The following is a 19733-nucleotide window of genomic DNA, read 5'->3' on the forward strand; positions in this document are numbered from 1 at the left end:
TGAATATGATATAGTTGGGATCTCAGAGACATGGCTCCAGGGTGACCAAGGATGGGAGCTCAACATACTGGGATATTCAATATTCAGGAGGGATAGACAGGACAGAAAATGAGGTGGGGTAGCATTGCTGGTTAGAGAGTAGATTAAAGCAATAGAAAGGAAGGACATTAGCCTGGAGGATGTGGAATCGATATGGGTAGAGCTGCATAACACTAAGGGGCAGAAAACACTGGTGGGAGTTCTCTATAGGCCACCTAAGTGAGTTTGGGGTTTGGGGATGGCATTAAAGAGGAAATTAGAAATGCATGCAATAAAGGAACAGTAGTTATAATGGGTAACTTCAATCTACATATAGATTGGGTGAACCAAATTGGTAAGGGTGCTGAGGAAGAGGATTTCTTGGAATGTAAGCGGGATGGTTTTCTGAACCAACATGTCGAGGAACCAACTAGAAATCAGGCCATTCTAGATTGGGTATTGAGCAATGAGGAAGGGTTAGTTAGCAATCTTGTTTTGCGAGGCCCCTTGGGTAAGAGTGACCATAATATGGTGAAATTCTTTATTAAGTTGGAAGTGACATAGTTAATTCAGAAACAAAGGTTCTGAACTTAAAGAAGGGTAACTTTGAATGTATGAGACGTGAATTAGCTAAGATGGACTGGCAAATGATACATAAAGGGTTGACGGTGGATATGCAATGGCAAGCATTTAAAGATTGCGTGGATGAGCTACAACAATTGTTCATCCCAGTTTGGCAAAAGAATAAACCAGGGAAGGTAGTGCACCCGTGGCTGACAACGGGAATTAGGGATAGTATCAAGTCCAAAGAAGAAACATAAATTAGCCAGAAAAAGCGGCACACCTGAGGACTGGGAGAAATTCAGAGTCGAGCAGAGGAGGACAAAGGGCTTAATTAGGAATGGGAAAAAAATATTATGAAAGAAAGCTGGCAGGGAACATAAAAAAAACTGACTGTAAAAGCTTTTACAGATATGTGAAAAGAAAAAAAAAAGATTGGTTAAGATTGTTTCCGATGTTGTGGAAGTACAGAACGAGGGGTCACAGTTTAAGGATAAAGGGGAAGCCTTTTAGGACCGAGATGAGGAAATCTTCTTCACACAGAGAGTGGTAAATCAGTGGAATTCTCTGCCACAGGGAAGATTGAGGCCAGTTCCTCGGTTATATTTAAGAGGAAGTTAGATATGCCCCTTATGGCTAAAGGGATCAGGGGGTATGGAGAGAAGGAAGGTACAGGGTTCTGAGTTGGATGATCAGCCAAGATAATATTGAATGGCGGTGTAGGCTCAAAGGGCCGAATGGACTATTCCTGCCCCTATTTTCTATGTTTCTATGTGAAAACAAGACGGGAGACAGTAGCAAGTGATTTGTCGGGGGTTGGTGAGAAGCTTGGAGGGAGATCACAGGGTTGGAGAGAGGCGCAGATGAGTGACTGTGAGGTGTAGAGAGTCAATGAGACAGCCTGTTAGAAGTGAGGCGAGAGACTAGATGTTAGATAGAGCCGGCAGAGCAAGAGACTGGGGGAGGGTTATAGAGAAACTCGGGGATGAGACACAGACTGGGATGAGGGAGGATGGGGCATTGTGAGTCAGATAAAACGTTTATGTATCGTGATTCATTAGAGGGTTTTCATACTCGCTCGTCATTTTAGGATCGCACAACTTCCATTGTAAAATCCCTCTGAAGCATCCATCCAGCCCTTTCCGTCTCGGACTGCCCCTTCCCTCCCTGTCACACTGATCCCCCTCTCCACCATAACTCGCGATCCCCTTCTCTGACCACCTTCGCGACAATTCTCACTTCCTCTCCCGACCACCCTCTTCTGTATGACGCCCTCCCTCCCCTCCTCCGACTTGACCCTCACTATCTCGGTGACCCTCTTCTGAAATTGTGTTCCTGCCCTCTTTGTTGCCCCTTGTCCTTCACAATCGGGACAGTGCCTGCCTGCCGGCGAGAGATGCAGCGCCCCGGGGAGTGGAGGGGGTTGTGTACGCAGACTGGATACAGCCAGCCCTGTTCCCAGTCTGCAGTCGGATTTAGAGTCGCAGACTGGAGTCTGGGTGGACTGGAAGTAGGTAGGGAGAATCTGGCCCGTGTCTCCGTCGCCTGTACCTTGAAGTACCCGTGTTCCCCCTCCAACCAGCAGGTCCATTCTACTTCCCATTCAATACGGTGATTCACTGGTGCCTATCCTTATCCGGATGCAAAACGCCCCCGGCTCCTGCCTCTGTCCCAGACGGTAAGGGTGCTGAAGGCGCGGGAGCATCCTGAGTGTGTGTTCAGGGTGGCCTCGCCTGCGAGTCGTTCTGCGTCCATTGGTCCTGAGGCCGAAGTGGCTGTGGGAAGGTGAGGGAAGGTTGGAGCTTTACCTCAACTCCGTGATTCATGGGGGAGAGCCGTCCCGGTGGGTTGGTGATCAGAAGTCCAGGCACTCGTGTGTTTGGCGGTGCTCCTGGGCTCGGGGATTCCGTAGCCTGGAGGTCAATGGAAGGCTGGAGTAAAAGCATGGGAATGCGGGACTGCGCCGTTAGGGGGAGCTACTGGATGGAGGGATGTGGCGGGGAAGCTCGATTTGTCATTGTAACTATTTATGGAATAACACGAAACTGACTACTGTGAAAAAAAAAACAGCAACATTTTTGTTTTAGAGTGCATCACTCGGTACTGGCACACACCTTTCGTAAACGGGGACACACACTAATCCCAGAGGCCTGTGTCAGTATCAAAATAATGCCACCATCTCCCTATGTCTCCCCAGCCTGGTGTCACCCCAAACAAACCCCACTGCCCCGTTGTCCCAGCATATTCCCCATAGCCATGTGTCAGTCCTGAAACAAATCCCCCTGCCCCGCTCTCTCCCCACACCATCGTGTCAGTTCCCAAACGAATCCCGTTACAGCGAACTCTCCACACGAACCTATGTCAGTCACTGAAGTAACACTGAGGTTGTCTACAAGAAGGGTCAGAGCCGTCTCTATTTCCTGAGGAGACTGAGGTCCTTTAACATCTGCCGGACGATGCTGAGGATGTCCTACGAAGCTGTGGTGGCCGGTGCTATCGTGTTTGCTGTTGTGTGCTGGGCAAGCTGGCTGAGGGTAGCAGACACCAACAGAATCAACAAACTCATTCGTAATGCCAGTGATGTTGTGGGGGTGGAACTGGACACTCTGACGGTGATGTCTGAAAAGATGATGCTGTCCAAGTTGCATGCCATCTTGGACAATGACTCCCATCCACTCCATAATGTACTGGTTAGGCAGAGGAATACATTCAGCCAGAGACTTATTCCACCGAGATGTAACACTGAGCGTCATAGGAAGTCGTTCCTGCCTGTGGCCATCAAACTATACAACTCCTCCCTCGGAGTGTCAGACACACTGAGCCAATAGGTCCTGGACCTATATCCACTCGGCATGATAAACATTATTATTTAATTATTTATTTGTTATTGTTATATTTCTTCACCATTCTTGGTTGTTGCGGCTGTAACGAAACCCAATTTCCCTCGGGATCAATAAAGTATGTCTGTCTGTCTTTCTATTTGTCTATCTCCTCACAGGCCCGAAGTTTCCAAGGTAATGAATTGGTTAAATGTAATTGTGATACTTTAGGCTGGAATCTCAGAGCTAAAACAGGAAACGGATGCACCCTGGGAAATGTTCACCGGAAATGAGAAGGTATTTTAGGCAGCACTTGGATAGGGTTCTGGGCAGGTGAATGAGCCATGTTCGACAGAGATGTGGATCATCTGGTCAAGAGGAAGAAAGAAACTGGCCAGGTTTAGAAAGCTAGGATCGGTCACGGCTGTAGAGTTACAAGACAGCCTGGGACGAGCTGAAGAATGGAATTAGGGAACTTGAAAACCCCACGGCATTCTAGATGTATGTGAAGAAGAGGATGACTAGAGTAAGAGTAGGACCGGTCAGGGGTAATGATGAAACACACGGCTGGATTTGGTGGAGGTGGGACAGGTCCTTAATGCGGACTTTACTTACATTTTCAACAGTAAGAGCGATCCTAACATTTGGGAGGACAGTTCTAAACGGGCTGTTGTGCAAAAACAGGACGGGGATGTAAAAACGTGGATGTACAGGAGCTTTTGAAAAACATTCGGATAGATAAGTCCTCTTCTGAAGTTGCGAGAAACCCCAGGTTACTGTGGGAAGCGGAGGAAGAGATTCCTGCGCCCTTGGCGATTAACTTTGCGTTATCACTGCCGCACTTGTAGGATAGGGGACCTACTTCAGTGACGGGCAAGTTATTGGAGAAGTTTCTTAGAAACCGAATTTGCGAGGTTTGGGAGAAATTGATTTCGGAGAATCAGAATGGCTTTGGGAAAGATAGGTCATAGCTCACTACCAGGTTCAATTCTGTGAGGATGTGACAAAACACATTGGTAAAGGTAGAAAAGTTTATCAGGTATAAGTAGATTTTAATAAGGCATTTGATACGGTTAACCATGGTAGGACCGTTCATAGCGTCAGAAGGCTTGGTATCCAGGGAGAGTTGGCTGGTGGATTCAGGACTGACGCCCACAGAAGGCAGACTGTAGTTGTGGATGGAGCGTTTTCTCCCTGGATTTCGGTGACCAGTGGTGTCCTGCACGGATGAGACCCCCGGCTTTTGGGTTTTTATGAATGATTTTAGAAGGTCGTCACCGATTTCAACAGGACGGTGACAGGACGCAGAGCTGCGCTGAGAAGTTACAGATGGAGCTCAATCCGAATGTTACGGAGTGATTCTCTTTAGGAGAATGGATTTGAAGACAGAGGGACTACTTGCTCGAGTCAACCAAGGGTCGCACATTAGTACAGGTTCCACAATGGATAAGACTTTCTCCAATAAGCCGAGGGCCGCTCATCGCTACGAGAACCACAATCGGCACGGAGCGGTGCACTGCAGGAGCAGAAAGAAGTGTGATTGACAGGTGAGCTTGACCACATCCGCTGTTCTGCACATAATCATAGTGACGATTGTCTTATGAAAACAGTTGAACTCGGCTCTTCTGCTTAGAGCGAAGGAGGATGAAAGGTGACCTGATAGAGGTGTACAGGGTGATGAGAGTCATTGATCATGTGGATAGTCAGAGGCTTTTTTCCCAGAGCGGAAATGGTTGCCACAAAAGGACACAGGATTAGTGGGCTTGGGGGTAAGTACAGATGAAATGTCAGGGATAGGTTTTCTACGCAGAGAGTGGTGTATGTGTGGAATGGGCTGCCAGCAAAGGTGGTGGAGGCGGATGCAATAGGGTGTTTTGAGAGACTTTTGAATAGGTACATGGAGCTTAGAAAAATAGAGGGCTCTGGGTAACGCTAGTAATATCTAAGGTAGGGACATGTTCGGCACAACTTTGGGCCAAAGGGCCTATGTTGTGCTATACGTTTTCTATGTTTCTATGTTTGTATGAAAGACAATACACCTGAAAGCAAATCAGGAGAAAGACAGACAACTTCGTGGCAAATAATAGAACAGCCTGAAAACCTGCGGAATGGTCACAGACTTCACTTGTTAAGTTTTCTTCAAACATAGAATGGATGGCGAAATACTCGTAGAATTGTGGCGGGTTTGAGAATATCTTTAAAGTTAAATCGACTGCATCGCAGGTCACGGGTATGGGGTGGTCAAGTCATTCGCTGGAAGAGGTCAGGTTCCTGCCAAACACCCCATGTTGTGCTTGAAAACACTGTTCTTCAAACTGTCCACAGCCCTCTCTAATTTCCGGAGGATACGTTCCATTTTTGATCACAGGCCTCTGGAATACCGCTGTGGATCTTTTACAGTGTTTGGAGGAAAATAAGTGCTGTTTTATTGTAATACATGTCAGCTGTCATGTCATTCCATCATTCACACTGCCCGGAATGACTGGAATGGACGAAAGAAAAGAAAGAACGAACGTTCCGCTTTAATAAATAAGTGTTCTCCATTTCACCCGACAGAACAAACTCCATCCTCAATCTTAGAAGCGAATGTGCTCCGTCAAATGTTAAAAAAATAATTTGACTTCAATAATGCATGCCGAGTTTAAAAGCAACACAGATATAAAAATATCCTACTTAAATTGCTGAAGCCAGGTATCATGGAAAATAACATGGAAAATTCACATCATACTTTATTTAAAGTAAATAGATTTCAATATCCCTTGAGGAGTCAAATTAATGACACGGGGACAGTGAGTAAAAATAGTTTAACGCAATTGTTTGTGCAGTTGGTTGTCACTAATGTCCCTGACGTGATAGCCACGCTAATTGTCTTGTGGAATTGTGGAATTGTTCTCACCTCAATAAAAGTCTGCTAAACCGATTCCCAGTCAACCTGAGCAGCTGAAACGCTCCGTAAAACTGAACGCTGCTTCTGACGGAACATGGGATATCCGGCGATTTACTACATCGCAGCCATTTTCTATCCCACACTTGTAGCGGTTGGTGTCCCCGGTAAGATGCCGGAGCTGGTCACTTTATGTATGGTGCCGTCGTTACTCTGCTGCGGTATAAGCACTGTTACTGAGCACAAATGCTACCGTCGGTGGAAACGTGTTTCCGGAATGAAGGTTTCCGGCATCTAATGGTTTTATTTTCATTTTTCATACTTCACTCACAGGGCTTTCTTCTTTTTTCGATATTGACACTGCTTCATAATTTGATCGAAGTGATCTTTCTTTTATCAATTATGTTTGTGCCGATATTGACATTGTTTCATAACTTCACATCGCTAGGCTTTCTGAAGTAATGCTGGTCTCTGCTTTTCTAAGTCCGAGTCTCTATCAGTGCAGACACTCCGACCTTTTAACAATGTGACAGCTTATTTAAATGACGGTCCAGTCTATTTGCGACTCGTCGGTCTGTTCTTCTGTAAGGCACTAAAAGAGAACTCGTGTTTTATATCTCCTCACTTTGATACAACTACAAATAATCACGTCTGTTCTTTCACTTCCAATAATGGAAACGGTGCAGTTTACAGGAGCGATCGACTGCTCAACGGTCCGTGAGACGTGGAACTCGGATGCCTCGCTCTAAACTGTGGGAAGGTCGCCAATCCACTGACACTCACATCCGTCATTGTCCTCCAGCAGGAGTGCAGCGACTGAGACCGCACACACTGGACTCCCGCTTTCCACTTCCAAACAGACCATACCCTGCATAGCATCGGTAGAATGGGGGCATGCAGGGAACTGACTATATTTCTATTTTGTTTCCAAATTTCTTGCAGTTAACTTAACGGCGATTGCGATCCTATCTCGGGGAAAACGCGGACTCTCCAAATGCATCACCCGTTACCTGGTTGGAATGGCCACAGCGGATCTGATGGTGGTTATCGTTGTTGCTTTAGTGGAACAGACCAACAATATCTACATTTATTCCAGATCCCTGCTCATCACTCCTGTATGCGCTCTGACACTTATATTTGTCGGTGTAACGATGGATTGTTCTGTTTGGTTCACGGTCAGTTTTACCTTCGATCGCTTCATCGCAATATGTTGCCGAAAGCTGCGGGAGCGATACTGCACCGAGAGAACAGCAACGGCGGTTATCGTGACCGTGGTTATAGTGAGCTGCGGGAAATGTGTCCCGTTATACTTTGCTATTGAACCTTACATCATCATTGATAACACGCCGTGGCGGTGCGCCCTCACACATGAATACGCTACTTCACCCGTGTGGAGAGGATACGCATTACTGGACTGTATTTTAACACCATTGATACCAATCGGCTTAATCCTGGTGTTTAACGGGTTAACTGTAAGACATATCGTTGGGGCAAATAGAGTCCGCAGAAAGCTTCGGGACAGCGGCGCCAATCAGAAAGATGCCGAGGTGGAAAAACGCAGAAAATCGATGATTTGTTGTTTTCTATATCAGCTAATTTCATACTATTTTGGATGCCTGATGTAGCCCATTCCCTGAAATGGCAAAAGGAAAACTATTTTTACCAGGACAGATATTTGAGTTCCCCGGTATACATCCTACAGCAATTTGGGTTCATGTTTCAAATGCTCAGCATGTGCACCAATACTTGTATCTATACACTGACACAGAGGAAATTCAGAGAAGAGCTGAGGAATGGAATAAAGTATGTGTTTACATTAACTGGCCATCGATGTAGATAATGCCCGCGTCTAACGACAATTCAGTGGAGTTTTAAAATAAAGCTGTTTTTCAATGAACAGGTTTGGCAAATATGTCATTAATTCAAACAATCATATGCCTGGTCATCCGGGAAATGCAGAATTTGCAGAGTTGATGACTTCATGCAGTTCAGGTAGGTCGCAATACAAACTCTCAATGCTTCTGGCGTGATTGTCACTTTGGTTGAAGTATGTTCCAAACTGTCACAGACACTCGACTGTCATAAAGGCAGGGATGGCTCCAGGAATTTCCGGGGTTCAGATGTTTCAAAATGGGCAGATTCGGGTAACAAACTGGAAAGTGAGTGCGATGGGAAACCAGGAATATTATCGCAGCTGCAGATACGGAGGGCAACATTGAGACAAACAGAGATATGTGATCACCTCATTTGGATTATTCTATACAGCCGCCCCTCCAACAACAACAAAAAAAACCTGCAACGGGACCAGTGAGGAACCGATCGGGAAGCGGGACGTGGACAAGTTCAATGTTATTGACATGGGTAACTGATACTTCCACAATATTCTTTGGCATCTCCCCAAGGTGAAAAGTTTCGGTACAGCATAATTTCTCAGTTGCGTCCAGGAAGGATTAATGTCACTATAAGAAGACAGGTGGACTAGCGACTAGTCCGTACCGGATCTAATATTAGAAAAGGAAACGAATCAGGTGACAGATCTTTCCGCGGCTCAGCATTACAGAACAACAGGGCACAACTCCCCTCCACTTACCTTGACCAGGGAGCATGGGAACTATTTAATTGGGGATCAGCGAATTATGGTGCTACCTGGCAGGAACTCGGGAAGGTAAATTGGGAAATGATCTACTCAGGGAAATACGCAACAAATATGATGGGATTGTATTGGGAGCACTGACATACGGTTCAGTATAGGTTGTCTCCGTGAAGCAGGGAAAGGATGATAGCGTAAAGTAACTCTGGGTGACAAGAAAGTTGGAACAACTCCTCAAGAGGAAGAAAGAACGATACTTAAAGATTAGGTAGAAAGAATCAGGTAAGGCTATAGCAGTTCAAAATGTAGAAAGGAAAAAAATTAACAATGGAGTTAGAAGAGGTCGAAGGGGACTTGAGAAGTTCTTGGCGAATTGTACTATGACGAACAGGCGGAGACTGGAGAGAGTCTGTGCAGATCAGAGGAAAACCTTTATCTGGAGTCCAAAAAGGCAGTGAAGCTCCTCACTGAATACATTGATGAATGTGAACACAGCTCGAACATGCCGACGCTCAGAAAGAGGATGCGCTGGAAACTTGGAAAACATTATGATAGATGATTCCCCGTAACCGGAAGGGATATAGTCCAGGTAATTTGGGAAAGCGAGTGAAGATATTCCTGAGATTTTGAACAGGATATTTGTATCTTCGCTGGCCACGGAAGTAGAACTAGATGACTTGGGGTGTGGGGGGAGGGTGGAAAATGTTATTCATTTGTTGACGAAAGATAATAGGGATACTTCCAGGAATTACAGACCAGGGAGCCTTACATCAGTAGTGGGTAAAGTACTGGAGAGGATTACTGAAGAAGGAAATTATGAACATTTGGAGAAACGCTGTCTGGCTACGGAGAGACAACATGGCATGTTGTCCTTTATGAGTCAGATTGAATTATTTGAAAATAAATGAAAATAAAACCAACAGATGAACCAGGACAGTCGATGTGGGTGCATTAATTCTGGTCAGGCATTTGATCAGTTCCCCATAGTAGACTCACTCAGAAAGTCAGGAGGCGTGGGATCGAAGGGAACCTGGTTGCGTTGATTCAGATTTGGCTTCCTAACTGAAGGTAGATCATGCAGTAGATAGGGTGAATTCTTGCTGGAAGACAGCGGACAACCGTGTTCCGCACGGAGGGTCGAAATTGTGGTAAAAGTTACAACTCTATTTTGGACTCTGCAGTTACAATGTTCCGAGAAACAGGACTGAGGGAAATAACCGATTTAATCTGATCACCCAGCAACAGCTGGAAAGTTAATGGAATTAGAGTTGACGATGTAAGCAAATCGCTGAACTAGTGACTGCTCCGGCACTTTATCTTAACTATCCCGTCATTTACATATTACGTAAAGATGCTAATTTATGGAAATAGGGCTGAAAACGTAAGCAGATCGCTCAGCTATTGACTGAACCGCCACGTTATCTAAACTGACCTGTCATTAACATATTACAGGACAGATGCTACAATGACTTCAAAGCAATCATTTCCAGTGGAGCCCTACAACTTAAAAACAACATTTCAAAGTGTTCAGCAGCAGGTTTTTCTGCTTATTAAAATAACTAGCCTTCCAAAATGCCAATTCCAAATTCCCAATTCAAGTACACACCAATTTATCTGAATGCCAATTTACCTCTGAATCGTGGTTTTATCATATCGGGTGTAGATACACTCACATTTCGATCTATTTAACCCTGAATCCACATGGCCGGTGTGGAATCCGTGTCAAATATTCGGGCTGACACTTGTCTTCCTTCAAAACCATCGCAGTCAATTGGAGAATACAGAATAAACAACTTCCAAAGCTTCCATCCTTTATCATCTCACATCTGCGCTTCCATCCTTCATCTCACATCTGCGCTTCCATCTTCTCACGCTGTAATCATCCATTAACTCCGTCTCCATCCTTTTCTATGAGCAAGGACAGAGGGAGCAGACAGTATCAACGACTTTCTGGATTGGTCGGTGCTGTGAGACATTAAAGCTCTAACCCAGATACACAGTTAGACAGCCAAAGGAAACCACCGCACAGAAACAGGGTCTTCAGCCCGTCAGGTCAATGAGGAATTATTTAAACTGCCATCGACCTCACCAGGAACGTGGCCATCCATATCCCAGTACCTATCCAGTCATCTCTTAAACGTTCACATCGGAATCTCAATAACCATTTGTGTTGGCAGCACTGTCTACTCTCTGGAGTCCATCTGGGTGAAGAAGCTTCCCCTCCTATTTTCCTTAAACATTTCACATTTCACCCTTCACCCATGATCTCTGGTTGTATTCTCGCCCAACATCAGTGGAGAAAGCCCGCTTGCATTTTTATACTCTCTATACGCGTCTTAATGTTGTATAGCTCTATCATAATCTCCCCTCTGTCTTCTACCTGCTCGGGAATACCGTGCTAACATACCGAATCGTTCCTTTTAATTCAAAACATCCAGGCCCGGCAATAGCCGTATAACTTTGTTCTGTATTCGTTCAAACGTATTTATATCTGCACTGTTGGTAGTTGAGCAAAAACACAACAATATTCCAAATTAGGCCTCAATAATTTTTTAAACAGCATCGACATAACACCCCTACTCCGGTACTCAGTACTTCCGTCTCCATTTTTTTTGCGACGCTTTCTAACTGTGCAGCCACTTTCATTGAATTATGGACCTGCATTCCCAGATTCGTTTGTTCTGTCGTACTCCTCAGTGCCTTGTTTCTCATTGTGTCAGATCAACCCTGGCTGGTCCTCACAAAGTGCAACATCTAACACTTGTGTATGTGTTACATTCGATCCGCCGTTTTTCAGCCCGTTGTTCAAATTGGTCCAGATCCCGCTTAATGCTCCGTTAGTCTTGCTCACTGAGGAGAAAGAGACTGGTGAATGTAAAGAGACGGCGGCGAGAGTCTGAGAAGGGCGGGAGGGAAAGAGGCAGCCGAGATTTTAGGAGAGGAGAAACGGCAGTGGGGGAGAGAAACTGAGCGAGACCGGGTGGGGCGGGGTAGAGGCGGAGACCGAGGGCTTAGAGAAAGACCAGGGGGAGGGAGAACGGGGAAATCGAGAGATCTGGAGTGAGAACAGATATTTGTGACGTGGAAAGATCAATGTGAGGAGGAAGATTGGAAGAGAACTGGGAAGGGTCCGAGACAGGTGTGGATATGAGTGAAAGAGGGTAGGAAGAGAAATTGGCCCGGGGGTGGTTTGGGGAGACTAGTGGATACAGAGAGACGCGAAATTAAAATATTTGGAAGGGTAATAGGCACAACGGGTTGAGAGAGAGACTAGGATGAGGTCGGAAAGTGTGAGTCAGAGAATACAGTCCATAAATGCACTGAGCGATTAGAGGAGTTTCCTTCCTGCAGGGAATTCTGGGATTACAGCGCTTCCATTCAAAATTCCTTCAGAAACAAGCAACCCGTGTCTCCATGCTCTGATGGTGTGTAACATGTGGTTTGGATCATAGAGCAGAACCGTCTCGGTAAGTAGCCCCGACAGAACTAAATCATTGGATGTTCCAGCTTGGGAGAACAAGCATGCAGCAAGAAAACTATGTACGGAGAGCATGAAGAGTCAATCATGAGACAACACTCCCCTACCACCGCCACCACAATAACTTATCACTCTCTCCGAACGGTGGATTGAGAAGCCTTCAGACTGTTCCACCGAAGTGAGCCGTGTCTCTATGAGACACTGAAGGCAACAGTCCCCCATTTCCCTCCGAAACAGCAATGTTGAAGTTACGTCATGTGTTTTGCTTTCTAGTAACTGGCCTTTTGTGGTAATCGTGCCGGGTAGAGGTGGCTCCATGTCCCATCGTTTTAGTCTGCTTTGAAGGCTTCCGAACCGACCTCTTTTCCGGTAATGGTAATGGCTGAACTTCGCTGATCGCTGAAAGGTGTCGCAGCTGCATTCCCGAGAGTCAAGTCCACCTGGTCCTTCAGCAGCTCGTTAAACTGCCGATTAATTTAGACAGATCAACAGCACGTTTCTTAAAGGGAAATTACGGGCTTCAGATTGATGCGAATGTGGTACAGAGGAAGCACATCGAGACATTTTGCGAGCTGTCGGCGGTAAGTCGTCTGTATCGACAGTGCCATTGTGGATCTTTGAATTTATACACGAACTCAAAGCTCCCTGAAGCCTCATCGATGATGCACTTACCTGAGCCTACAAACTGCATCACATCGCACAGCATGGTTAAACACGATCTGTCTTTGATCTGTACAGCTAATGGAATAACGATGCATAAATTGCAGGCCATTGAGTCTACTAGCGCTGGCGGAAATCTCTGCAAATCTGCTCTCGTCTCTGCCGCTGCTGCAGACAGCGGCTGCTCAGCAGGGAAGTGTTGTGTTGACGGGGACTGGCTCTCTGCAGATTTGCTCTCGTCTCTGCCGCTGCTGGAGAGAGCGGCTGCCCAGCAGGGAAGTGTTGTGTTGCATCCCTCGAAGCGTGCACAGCATTTCCTTGAGAGATTCGGTAGGGAGGCCGACATGTAAGACTTTGTGTTGATGTGGTTTTGCTCTCTGCAGAGTTCTTCTCATCGCTCTCACTGCTGCAGACCCTCATGATATAAAACACCTCGTTAATCCACCCCTCAGCGTCCTGTGCAGCAGGGGACATCTGTCAGTTTACACAACTTCGCCTTCCAACTCAAACCGGGTGTTCCAGGTAGCATTCTTATGAAACGTTTCCTTACAGGTGAGCAGCCGCTGTCGGTAGCAGTGTTACCGAACATGAGAAGGACTCCGCAGAGAGCAAACTCACATGAACATGAAGTCTAACAGATTGGCTGAGAAGAATTGAAAGACTGAGAGGCCCCAATGAATTGTTTATGGAAGTGTTTTCAGAAATACTGCAAAGACTAGACACATACTATTATAGGTTGCGTACAACGAAGACGAGGCATTACGTTTTCCCCGAGGGTGGAGTACTCCGGTTAATCCCCAGGCGGAATTGAGACAACCATTCTGCAGGGAGTGAGAAACAGAATGGAACCGTTTGGCAAAACGACCGTGACAGGACTCGAACCTGCAATCTTCTGTTGACTTCCAATCCAGCACCGAAGTCAGACGCCTTATCCGTTAGGCCACACGGTCCTATTGTAGAAGTAATGTCAGGGGAAATATGGGGACCATGCTGACTGCTGCAAGTAGCTTCCACGTGTAGAATGATTTCCCAACCGAGCTAAAAGTACTGATACGCAGTGTTTTCATCCCAGGTGAGCATTCAGCCATTGTTTTCAATATCTCTGCATTCATTCTTGCTTTGGTCTCTTCTTTTAAATTCAGTTATCTCTTTCTGTCACACAGAAAGGAATTCCCAAAGGTACACGTCACTGACTTCAGCGGCGGCGTTATATTCTGGGATTGGAATCCCAATTAGGATTGAATAAGCAGGGCCAGGAATGAGTGGACGATCAGGGTCGATGCCATTCATTTGACAATGCCTGGGGAGCGGTTGTCAATGGTACTCAGCACAAAAAGTCTACCAGCCAGAAGGGGAACGGGAGGGAGAAAAGGAGAGAGATGGAGACATACAGGGCTGGTGGGGGAGAGAGAGAGAGAGAGAGAGAGAGAGAGAGAGAGAGAGAGAGAGAGAGAGAGAGAGAGAGAGAGAGAGAGCGACAGAGACAGACAGACAGACAGACAGAGAGAGAGAGAGACAGAGAGAGGCAGACAGACAGAAATTCTTACAATTTCGTTAGGGAAACGAAATCGCAGGTTCGCACTCTGGGGTTCACATAAGATCCCGTTTGAGTTGGTCTGTCGGTCTGTCATTCTCCAGCTATCCCTTCCCATTGACGTATCTCCCTCTCTGAGTATGTGGAGGTGTCTGAAAGCTACTGCTTGGTCTCTACAAGCAAGGCGATAGTCCGCCACATTAAAGCAGCAACCCCTTTGCCTGCTGTCCGATGGTACGTTGAGAGAGTGGAAGATGGAAATGGCGTTCGGAGAGAATCAACTTCGACGAGGAGTAAGTGTGGTAACGTCGAGCCGGATGATGTCTCGTCGGCAGTTAGAGATGAAAACGTCCGGGGAGGCACAGAATTAGATCGGGTTGTCCAGGAATTGGAGGAGGGTTTCGAGACGGGAGAAGTGATTATCAGTGCGGGGTGGAAAATTCGTTCAGAAAAGGTAGGGTCGGAAACGGAGGTCAATGTGAAGTACATATCACCTTCCAAAAAGCATCCCGAAAGTTTGAGAAGTTTCAACGTGTTGTTTATGTAAGTTTTGTAGAAGTACATCACAGACGCGACACATAACATTATATGTTGCGAATACTGAAGACGTGATATTTCGCTCCGTTCCCAGCAGGGCGGAGTAATCTGGTTAATCCCCGTGTGTGCAGTTGTTTCACATGAGGCAACTGTGCTGCAGAGAGTGGGTGACAGAATGGAACCAAAACCGTCAGGTTGGTAAATCGACCGTGATCCGACTCGAACCTGCAATCTTCTGATGACTTCGAATTAAGCACCGAAGTCGGACGGCTTATCCATTCAGCCACACGATCGTCTTCTGCAAGAAATGCGAAGAGAAAAAATGCGAAACGTGCGAATTGCTGTCAGGCATTTCCGCGAGATGAGTCATTCGCTGACCGATCTAAACGTAATATTAAAACGCAGTGTTTTCATCCCAGATGAACATTCGACTACTGTTGTTAATGTGACTAAATTTTGCAACTTGCGTTTAAATGTAATATTCTATTTCGCTGTTTCCCTTACACACAAAAAAAATCATCTGTAAAGACGCACGCCACTGACTTTTGAGGCGGCCTTATATTCTGGGATTCGAATCAGCGAAAATGGTCCAATAAAATCAATTCGTCATTGATAGAGAGGCCTGCTATCTTCTTCTATATTTCAGCCGTCACTTGCAGACGCCAGAACCGACCGGCCTGCGCTTGTGTCGGTAAAGGTTAGGACATTGGGATCTGCTGCCTCAGGCAGTGCTCGATGCACTTCAGTGTTTCTCTAGTTTAGTGGCTATCGGCCTGCGCTTGTGTCGGTGAAGGTTAGGACATTGGGATCTGCTGCCTCAGGCAGTGCTCGGTGCGCTTCAGTGTTTCTCTAGTTTAGTGGCTATCGGCCTGCGCTTGTGTCGGTGAAGGTTAGGACATTGGGATCTGCTGCCTCAGGCAGTGCTCGGTGCGCTTCAGTGTTTCTCTAGTTTAGTGGCTATCGGCCTGCGCTTGTGTCGGTGAAGGTTAGGACATTGGGATCTGCTGCCTCAGGCAGTGCTCGATGCGCTTCAGTGTTTCTCTAGTTTAGTAGCTATCGGATTCTTACAATTGCCAATACACGAAAAGCCGTTGTTTTGGAGCCGGATGAGAATTAACTATAATATCCGTTTTCTTGAAGTCAAACAACATGATGAACAAGCCACTAGACGCATATTTACTTCGATACAGTGCTGTCTCACTCTACAGCTCGAAACAACCTGTTTCTCAGAGTTACAGAGCACTGAATCGATCAATCTGGCATAGCACGGCGGTAGCGGCTGAAATGCCAGTAATAGATAGTTCTGTTTTTGCTGTGGTTAGCACCTGTCTCCATAAGCCTTCCTTCCCCATGTCCATGAATTCCGATAAGCATCACAGGCAAACTAAATAGAGGTTGAATCTGGAGACAAATGTGTGGAACATAAGCGGGGTTTTCACGTGCTGTGATGAAATTCAGATCTTTGGAACACAAGAGAGGGAAGAGCAGACGAGGTGGCCGAGAGGTTAAGGCGATGGACTGCTAATCCATTGTGCTGCGCACGCGTGGGTTCGAATCCCACCCTCGTCGCGACCTCTTCCTCTGAGGAGCCATCGGTTGGAAAACATCCAGATCTGCAACGTTTACCAGATAGTTTGTTTTGTGAGTCATGATAAATAATGTTCACAATTAGAACGTATCTCCAAATTTGCCCATAAAACGATAACATTGAGAGAGGAATTAGACCGTTGAGACCATCGGGAATGGCTGATACATTATCCCTCTCAACCCCAATCTCTTGCCTTCTCCTCGTCACATTGACCCCCTTATTGATTATGACACTGTCAATCACCTCTTTTAATACATCGATTGACGGCCTCCATGGCTATCCGTGGCAATAAATTCCACAAATTCCTAGCCATTTGGCTACAGAAGTCCTTCCTTATCTCTGTTCTAAATGGGCGTCCTTATATTCCGGAGTTGCTTCCTCTCTTCCTATACTTCTCCACGACCAGTAGCATCCTCTCTAGGTCCACTATACCTAGGCCTTTCAATAATCGATAGGTTTCAATTGGATCAACGCGTCATTCGTCGAAACTACAGCGAGTACAAACTCATTAAACGCTCTTCATATTTCACCTTGTAATTCCGGGGATGATTCTCGCGAACGTCCTCTGGACCGCTTCCAATGCCAACAAATCCGCTTTTGCATCAGGGAGCCAAACTGTTCACTATTTTCCAACTACGGTCTGACCAATGCCGTATAAAGATTCAGCATTACATCCTTCCTTTCATTTTCCAGTTCTCTCGATATGTAGACCATCACTGCATTTCCCTTCGTTAATCCTGAGTCAAACTGCAAGTTAATCTTTCAGGAAGCCTGTACTAGCCTTTATAGCTACTGCCTAAGCACACGACCAAGTTCGTCTGCCGGGTCCTGCTCCTCAACACTAACACTAATATCAATCTATATTTAACGGTTTGCCAATTTGCCACAAAACTATCAAACCCCTTATTGAGAGTATTGACATATAACATGAAAATAAATGGGTCAAACACCAACTAATCACCGGCAGCCTACAAGAAAAACGCCCCCTTTATTCCCACTCGCTGCCTCCAGCCATCCAGCCAACCTTCGATCTATGCTAGTATATTTCCCGTAATACCACCGTCTTTCCTCCTGTTAAGCAACCTCAAGATTGGCACCTTGTCAAATTCTTTCTGATTTTCCAGGCAAGCAATATCCGCTGACCCTTCTTCATTTATCCTGTCTGTTATTTCCTCAAAGTATTCCAACAGATTTGTCAGCCTAGTTTTCCCTTAAGCAACACCATGCTGACTTTGGCCTATTTTTACATGAGCCTCGAAGTACCCCAAAACTTCATCCTTAATAATGGACAACATCGTATAAACACTGAAGAAGGCTAACAGTCCTATACTTCCCTGTCTTTTTGCTTCCCTCCCTTTAAAGAGTGGAGAGACATTTCCAATTTTCAGTCCTCTGGATCTATTCGAAACTCCGTTGTACCTTGAACGATCACTATAAATGCGCCTACAGGGCAAAACGCTTGAACGTCGTTATAAGATGCGATGTTTATCAGTTTCACCCTTCTTCTTCCTTCTTTTAGCCTTCGTCTCGTCGCAAAGATCGGGGGGGATGGTGGTGCGTGCGGAAATTCTGAACGGGGAGTTGAGCGCACAGATCCTGAAGGAGGTGACTTTGAATCCTTCCTTCAGAACACAGCGCATTGTCGATTAATGCTCGAGTGTACCGAACTGATATCAAAGAATGGTCGAGTGGAGTGTGTTCTTGTCATGTGATTCTGGAAAAAGAGGAAGAGCGGCACAATGTCTGCACCGCATCGGTGAAATGTGTCAACCACTGCCACGCAGGTGAGGAATCTACAAGGAAAACACAAACTGAAGGAGTTCCCGTACAGCGTGTGAATGTTGTGGGTGGCTCTGATTAAAACTCGAGTTTCCCATCCATCTCTCTCGTAACTTCCGATGTACAGTTTTTAGCTTTCTCGCTTCGATTCCCGTGATATTTCAAATACATTTTGATTGACAATTTTGCAACTTCAATGATACATATTTTACATCGACTGGGCAGATTGGAACATCAGTGGTAAGTCCGTCATCGGGACGTTGAATAATATAACAGTGGCCGTTTTATTGAGATTGACTGGCAGTCAGGTTTTAATAATGTGATAGGTGTACACGGTACCGAGGGAAAATCCGGAGCTGTGCGTGGAGTCACGGGGCAGAGTACATACCGAAATCGTTATACTTGTTTGTGAAGTTAACGACGGAGTTGAAGTGGGGCGGGGGGGGGGGGGGGACATCACTGGTTAATTACTAATCTGCATGCTCGCGTGGGATGTTTCGTAAGTAGCTACATTTCGCAGCAATACACAGCAAGGTTGATATATTAGAACATAGTGACCCTATCTCTGTACTGATACGCGATCTCCCATCATCATCACCTTGTCTCGAAACAATAAAAGTACTCAATTCCCTTGCTCTGTCGATTATGCACGAAGTTTTTGACAATTGCAGGGGAATTCCCATGATAATTCATTTGAATCCGAACTGAAAAGTTCACGGTTTATTTGTGCTCTCTAAATCCTGGAGCCTAAAGAGAGTTCCTGCCCAGGATTGAACTGGAGACCTTTCGCGTGTAAAGCGAACGTGATAACCACTACACTACAGAAACTCTACAAGGAGCTCAATGTTCTACGCTATTGAGCATTGACCAGACACCCTGCACACCTCCCTCATTCTCCACTTATTCATCTTGTTCTTAAGAACAATCTTTTCTACACCCAAGAAATAGAAAACGAAATTCTCTCTTCAGCCTAGTCTTTTTCGTGGGTTGGCCTATGTAAAAAGCAGACGAGCTTCAGCGATGAGAGCTCCGGTCTGTCTATTCGGCGTGTGGATGCTCAGCTCTTTCAGAAGCGTCCTACAACGTGAGGACTCCGAGGACTCCACTTAAAAAAAAAACAAATCTACATTCAATTTAGTGACAAAATGTTAGCCACTGGTTTACTGAGCTGGGGTGATTGCAGAAATGATCTATGGCATCATCAGAGGTAAGAGGGTTCTCTGTTACAGGAGTAGCTTGGTGAATGTCGGCTGGTACCGTCCGCACAACGGCAGTATTTCGAAAA

The 19733-nt window shown here is 45.9% G+C and overlaps 2 non-coding genes across 2 annotated transcripts; one reads left to right on the forward strand and one right to left on the reverse strand.

Moving 5' to 3' along the window:
- Window positions 1-16568: 16568 nt before the first annotated feature.
- Window positions 16569-16650, forward strand: trnas-gcu (transfer RNA serine (anticodon GCU)). The gene has a single exon. It is a non-coding gene; the product is annotated as a tRNA-Ser (tRNA).
- A 2553-nt stretch (window positions 16651-19203) lies between these two features.
- On the reverse strand, window positions 19204-19276 carry trnav-uac (transfer RNA valine (anticodon UAC)). Its single transcript has one exon. It is a non-coding gene; the product is annotated as a tRNA-Val (tRNA).
- Window positions 19277-19733: the final 457 nt, after the last annotated feature.

This window comes from Hypanus sabinus, unplaced genomic scaffold, assembly GCF_030144855.1.
Source record: "Hypanus sabinus isolate sHypSab1 unplaced genomic scaffold, sHypSab1.hap1 scaffold_62, whole genome shotgun sequence".
Lineage (NCBI taxonomy): Eukaryota > Metazoa > Chordata > Chondrichthyes > Myliobatiformes > Dasyatidae > Hypanus > Hypanus sabinus.